This window comes from Amphibalanus amphitrite, unplaced genomic scaffold, assembly GCF_019059575.1.
Source record: "Amphibalanus amphitrite isolate SeventyFive unplaced genomic scaffold, NRLGWU_Aamphi_draft 000846F_arrow, whole genome shotgun sequence".
In the NCBI taxonomy this organism is placed as follows: Eukaryota; Metazoa; Arthropoda; class Thecostraca; order Balanomorpha; family Balanidae; genus Amphibalanus; species Amphibalanus amphitrite.
Window position 1 is genome coordinate 246,825 of NW_024882340.1, and position 6,715 is coordinate 253,539.

Genomic DNA, 6,715 nt, shown 5'->3' on the forward strand with positions numbered 1-6,715 from the left:
ATCCGTTCCGAATCCGATACGATGTTTTATGCTCATTCGTGCAAACAGGACTTCAACGTAAAATGTGCGAAATATGTCGTTCAGATTAAGAAACCATTTGAACATGTATGAAGTAGGTTTGGTGCCTTCCTAACCCGCGCCCCACTGGAGTCTGTGTATAGCACGCCCTACTGGGGGGGGGGGGGGCTATTCTTAGCTCCCCCCCTCCTAGCTCCGAAACTACTGGGCCGATCGTCAAAATTCAAACGGCATCTGATAGTCCCGGAAAAACTGTCGAGCGAATCCTAATTTCATTGACCTCGAGGTCACCGATGACGTCACAGGTCAGGTCAAATAAAAGATTATCGTTGTTTGCCCCCAACACGTTAGAAGCTGGCAAACGCCGCACACGCGAGGGTTAACCTGCGCCCCGTTGGGTCATTGGGGGACCCTGCCATCCGTTCGGGGGAGGGAGGTGACGGCGTTCCCCCCCCCCCCCCCTTAGATCTCGGAAAGTTTCCTACCGACTTTCAATATTCAAGCGGTACTCGATGGCCCCACCGGGAGGCGGGAATTACTATTTGACCAACTTCCATTGAGCTAGGTGCCATCGATGCCGTCACAGATCAGGTCAAAGGTCGCATTTCTTACCGTTTGCAGGACTTCTAAGGAATGCGTTACAAAATCGAATTGAAGGCATGTTATCCCGGCCGGGCCCGGGGGGTAATCCCAACCACCGCAGCCCGGGGACATGGTGTGTCGTTTCGGGAACTAGCGACCCGCGGCCGGGCGCCGCGGAGAGGTGCCCGCCATAGGGTTTTGGGGCTATTTTTTCACGTTTCGGTCTGAATCGTGAAAAGTAGGGGAGAGCGGGGCCAGTTGAACCACTTTTTATATATTGACATGCACAGCGAGATCATAGTTGTGATATCGAAAAATGCACAATGCCATGAAAAAATATGCTCTTTTGGCTTTATTTTAAGATATGTAAAATTATGTTTCAAACATATTTTGCTGCCAAACGCATGCTTATAAAACAGCTCTACGCCCGTTTCAAATGACCCCGATGCGAGGGTCAATTGAACCAGCCCATGGGGTCAATTGCACCTATCCTTAACAATGAGATGTTTTCCTCTTTAAGGCCACTTTCTTAAGGACAGGGGCGGATCCAGGAAAACTCCAAGGGGACGGTCATGAATCGAGGTGGTGCCCCTACCTATACCCAAAATTAAAAACTCAACGGATTTCGTCCACTTCATTTTGGTGGTGCCCCCATTTTCAGTTTTTTTCTTTTTATTTTTATTTTTAGTCAGTATCTTAACCCGCGCGGGGCTGGGGGGGGGAAATTTTACCCCCCCTCGCGAATTTTTGCGATATCTCAAAAACGGCGGCTCGCAGCGCCGCCAAACTTTCAGTACCTTTTCTTACATCAATTTGACACGTTCCCTGAAAATTTGAGCGAAATCCGTCGGAAAATTTTTGAGAAATTGACGTTTTAGTGACGTCATGTTCGCCATTTTCGCCTCAAAAACGGCAAAAGTTCAAACGCCGCTAACATCTTCATTTTTAAAGGAATCAAGACGTAACAAAAAAGATTATACGTAATTTTACTTTGTCTATCAAATGGCGATCTCGGTTTTTTTGAAAATTTTGGATTTTGGCCTAAATTTTTTCAAAAAACTGAATTTTTTGGGAAAATCATTATAAAATCCAAAATTTTGAGTCTATCGAAAAAACCGGAATATATGTCAGAGAAGTGGTCTATGTGCACCTACATACCAAATTTTAGAAGAATCGGTTCAAAAATGTGGGAGTTATTCAAAATTCTATGACGTCACGACACACAATTTTTTTGAAAAAATACTTTTTTGGAAGTTCCAGACCTCGTACGGAAACAAAAATAGCACCATTCGATTCGCCGTGAAAAACTGCATCAGATAGACACCTTTTTAGGCCTTAACAACCAACTTCAAAATTTGACCTCACTTGACCTGACCTTGACCTGACCTCGACCTGAAATTCATCCAGAGGTGGTCCATATCACTTATTGAGTGTGCCTATTGAATTCTATGAGTAAAATGACCCATAAAACATGTGTCGCACATGCCCTTTTCTATATTTTGTTTTTTGGTAACCTGACCTGACCTGACCTGACCTTGACCTTGACCTCTGAATGATATTGTATGCAACGAATATTGTCTTGGTAGCCTAAGAACACGTTTTGGGCGATCAGTCTCAGTCCATGACTCCATTCTTCGGCAACTACGGTGCAAGGCCGATACTGTAGAAACTTGCAATTTGTACCCTTGACCTGACCTTGACCTTGACCTCAAACTTTAAATTAAGTACATGTTTTTAGTAGTTCGTGATGAGAGCTTTCGATTGGCGTTTGAATTTTCCAAATCGGACCATTAGTTCGGGAGATAACAGGGGGGGGGGGTGTAAAATTTACCCCCCCCCCCAGCCCCGCGCGTTCGGCTGGAGACCCCAGCCCCGCGCGGGTTAACTCTTAGCCACAACCACATTTACCAATTGTAAGCAAGTATATATGAATGTGCTATGTGCATAGATGCTATGTGTATGTGTATATATGTTGTGGACGCTGAGTAGTGAGTACTTACCAGGAACGTTATCAGGTAAGCAAATCGTTGTCAGTCCGACGAACTTGACCCTGGCGTCTAAAGGGTCTGTCCTTGACACTTCAGGCTTGTCAGGGGCACCAAAGTCCTTCCAGGGACACCACCCAGGGACACCACAAACCTTTCAGGGGCACCTACGGCCTTGTAGGGGCGCCACAGGCCCGCCAGGGGCACCACAGGCCTGCCAGGAAGTAGGGGCACCACAGGTCTAGCAAGTATACACGACAGGCCTGTCAGGGGCACAACGGACCTGTTGGGCCCATGAGCACCCCTAGGGGCAGGGGCACCACAGTCCTTCCAGGGGCACCGCAGGCCTGTGAGGGGCACCAGCGGCCTAGCAGGGGCACCAGTCAACACAGGCCTGCCAGGGGCACCACAGACCTGCAAGGGGCACCAGAGGTCTGCCAGGAGCACCACCGACCCCGCAGGGGTAACTTGGGCCTGTCAGGGGCCAGGGGCACCACGGGCCTGTCGAGAGGCACGAGAGGCACAGGCTTTTCAGGGGCACCATAGTCCTCTCCGGGCGCAGGGGTAGCAGGGGCACCAGAGGCCTGCCAGGGGCACTACAGGCCTAGCAAGGGCACCACTGGTCTATCAGGGGCACCACGAGCCTGTCATAGCCAGGCATCTCAGGCTTGTCAAGGCCCAGGGGCACCACAGGTCTGTGAGGGGCACCAGCGACCTAGCAGGGGCACCAGTCAACACAGGTCTGCCAGGGGCGCCACAGACCTGCCAGGGGCACCACAGACCTGCCAGGGGCACCACAGACCTGCCAGGGGCACCAGAGGTCTGCCAGGGGAACCACCGGCCTCGCAGGGGCACCTTGGGCCTGTCAGGGGCACCACGGGCCTGCCGAGGGGCACTTCAGACTTTTCAGGGGCACCAGTCCTCTCCGGGCGCAGGGGCACCAGCGGCCTAGCAAGGGCACCAGAGGCCTGCCAGGGGCACCACAGGCCTAACAAGGGCACCACGGGCCTGTCAGGGGCACCTCAGGCTTGTCAGGGCCCAGGGACACCACAGTCCTTCCAAGGGCACCGCAAGCCTGTCAGGGGCACCAGAGGCCTGCCAGGGGCACCACAGGCCTAGCAAGGGCACCACTGGCCTGTCAGGGGCACCTCAGGCTTGTCAGGGCCCAGGGGCACCACAGTCCTTCCAGGGGCATTACAAGCCTGTCAGGGGCACCAGAGGCCTAGCAAGGGCACCATAGGCCTGCCATGGACACCACAGGCCTGCCAGGGGCACCACCGCCCTTGCAGGGGCGCCTCAGGCCTGTCAGGGGCACCACGTGCCTACCGGGGACACTTCAGGCTTGTCAGGGGCGTTACAGTCCTGTCAGGGCCCAGGGGCACCAGGCCCGTGGTGTCCCTGCTAGGCCTGTGGTGCCCCTGGCGGTCCTGTGGTGCCCCTGTCAGGACTGTGATACCCCTGATAGGCCGGTGGTGCCCCTGGTAGGTCTTTGGGCCCCCGGGCCTCAAGGGGGGGGGGCATGACCCATGTGACCCCCCCCTTGGATCCGCCCCTGGTTAAGGAGATATTTTGTCCGGTTTACTTTTCCAAATGCTACATTCAATAGGTCGTTGGAAAGCTAAAAGTGCAAAATTCCTCATAATAGGTGACATAAAGTACATAGACTATGGTAAAATGGGCGGATGAGAAAAATGAGAAATATCTCAGGCTATAGTGTGCTTTCAAGCAAAAGGCTGGAGAAAAAGGGGTCAAAAATTGAGCTCTATTAAACTATTATTTCAGTTTAAAAGCTCATTTCAAAGGTGGACTATTTCCTTTAATGTTTACAGCCCCTGAACAATAACCATTGCAAAGGTCACCGGGGTCCATTGAAACGGCCTGTGGCCCTGTTTCAACTGACCCTCAGAGAAGCGTTTCAATTGACCCCATCCGCTCCCGCCATCTCGCACGCGCCGTAAAGCACATGTCAAACGAGCTGGAGGGACGGCATCATGCTGAATGAAGGGCCAAATAAGGTGTTATTCCGGAGCCAGGAGTTCTTCTTTCAGCAAACAAAGGTATATGAGATATCACAAAATATTCATAAGAACGATTTCTCCCAAACGCCCCTCAAAAACACAAAAACAAGTGTCAAATCAAAATTACCGTCCGTTTGCCGCCCAAACGCCGTTGACAAAGGAAGTGGTCGAGCGCGAATGCGCAGTGGTGTCGGCAACGCCATATGTTGCATACTGTTGAAAATAAAGTCATGTTTCATCTGACCCCGTGTTTCAACTGGCCCCGCTCTCCCCTACCTACTGGTCGTAGCAAATATGTTCCCTGGTTTCTGAATTTTCAGCCCACGTGGAATGCGATAGGATAAGAGTCATTTTCGTACAGACAAAACTGTACCCGCGTTTTTTGGTCAAAGTAAAAATGTTCAGCAGCTTTTAACACGTGGGCCGCCGCAAAACAGGGTACACCGGAGGACTTAAGATTCAATATCTCCTAAGCCATCATAGATAGCAAATATGTTCCCTGAATCCATGTACTATGTAGATAATACTTCAGAGAACACTTCAGGCCAAAAATTATTTCTCGACAACTTACACCCAGTCCGCGTTTCTGGCTCAAATGCAATGCAATACGGCAGCCGACATATAGGGCTCAGTCAGCGAGTTTATTTTTTAGCGAGTTTTTCGTCATTCCCCCCGTCCAACTCCGTAAATAATGGAGCTACGGAAACAAAATTGATAGCAAACGAATGGTCCTTACGAGACGATTCTCAAGCACCTAAAATTTTTGACCTCAGGTCAATTTTCAAGGTCAGAGGTCAAGGTCAAAGGCAAAAATTGGTTCATGTTTAGTGATATCAAAGTAAGCGTTTTAGAGGACGGCAGGATGCATAAAAACGGCAAAATTGGGTGTCAAACGAAAGAAGAGAATCTGAGCATTCCGAAAATGTGCTCAAAATGAAAGGTCAAGGTCAAGGTCATGCTCAAAATTGACCTCAAACTTTTCACTGTTTCGTACATTTTGCGTGCTAACTTCCAAGATGTTTTGAAATGTTTTGAGGTTTATCAAGTTTTGTAGTTCATCTTACGATACAAGGATGCTCAAAGGTCAAGGTCACAGAAGAGCATCCTTGCTAGAGGATATTTCTAATTTCACTGATTCAAGTTAGTAATAATAAGTAAGACAATTTTGCCATCCGGAGGTTCTAAATGAAGGATTAAAGGAAAATAGATGCCAGATTCGTGATCAGCGGGTACGAATCCATCATAAACGACCTTTCATGTGTCAAGGTCAGCCAAAGGTCATTCGAGGTCACATGAGATCAACATAAAACTTGACCTTCTCCAAACAATATATATATATATATATCATTCGACGCGGTTTGATAAGGCGAATGCGATGGTACCAATCCATTGCCATTGCTCTAGGGCCATTTTTGTCGAAGTTATTTACGAAAAACTAAAACCACATTTCGTGGTCGTTGACCTGACCTCTGACCTCAGGTCACCAAAAATATTTTCCTGTTTTTCTCTAGGTCAAACGCTACACAACCGTGCTCGTAATTTGTCTTTATCTCTAAAACTCTACTTTAACAGCTATTAGAAGTTCGCGTCTGTGACGACGAGGTTTGCCGTACGGGAGTCTAGAAAAATTGACCCTGTGACGTCATCAAGGGGTATAGGCTCAAATTGTTTATTTCAGAAGATATCAAATTGATGGGAGAAAAGGTACCAAAAGTTTTGCTTTCCTATCCCTAAGCGTTCGGGAGCGCAAATATGCACCAGGAGGGGGGGGGGGGGCGAAAAACGCCCCCCGGGCACGCGAGGGTTATCGAAAGCATCCGATAAGGGCCGGAGGAAGGGCGTCAGACTTGTAATACATAACCAACATTAGCATCATGCGAAGGCCTGCAGAGCCTATTTTAACCCTCGCATGTGTGCGGCGTTTGCCAGCTTCTAATGTGTAGGGGGGGGGGGTCGGTTGGACCCCCCCCCCCCCTTGCCGTTTGGCCCCTGATCGAGCTAGAGCTTCGCGGAAAAAAACGAGCGTGTTGCCCGTGACGAGAGGAAGCCGATGATACCCAATTTTAAGGTCCTAGGTCATTGGTTGACCTTCCAGGTCAGGTCAATGACCCA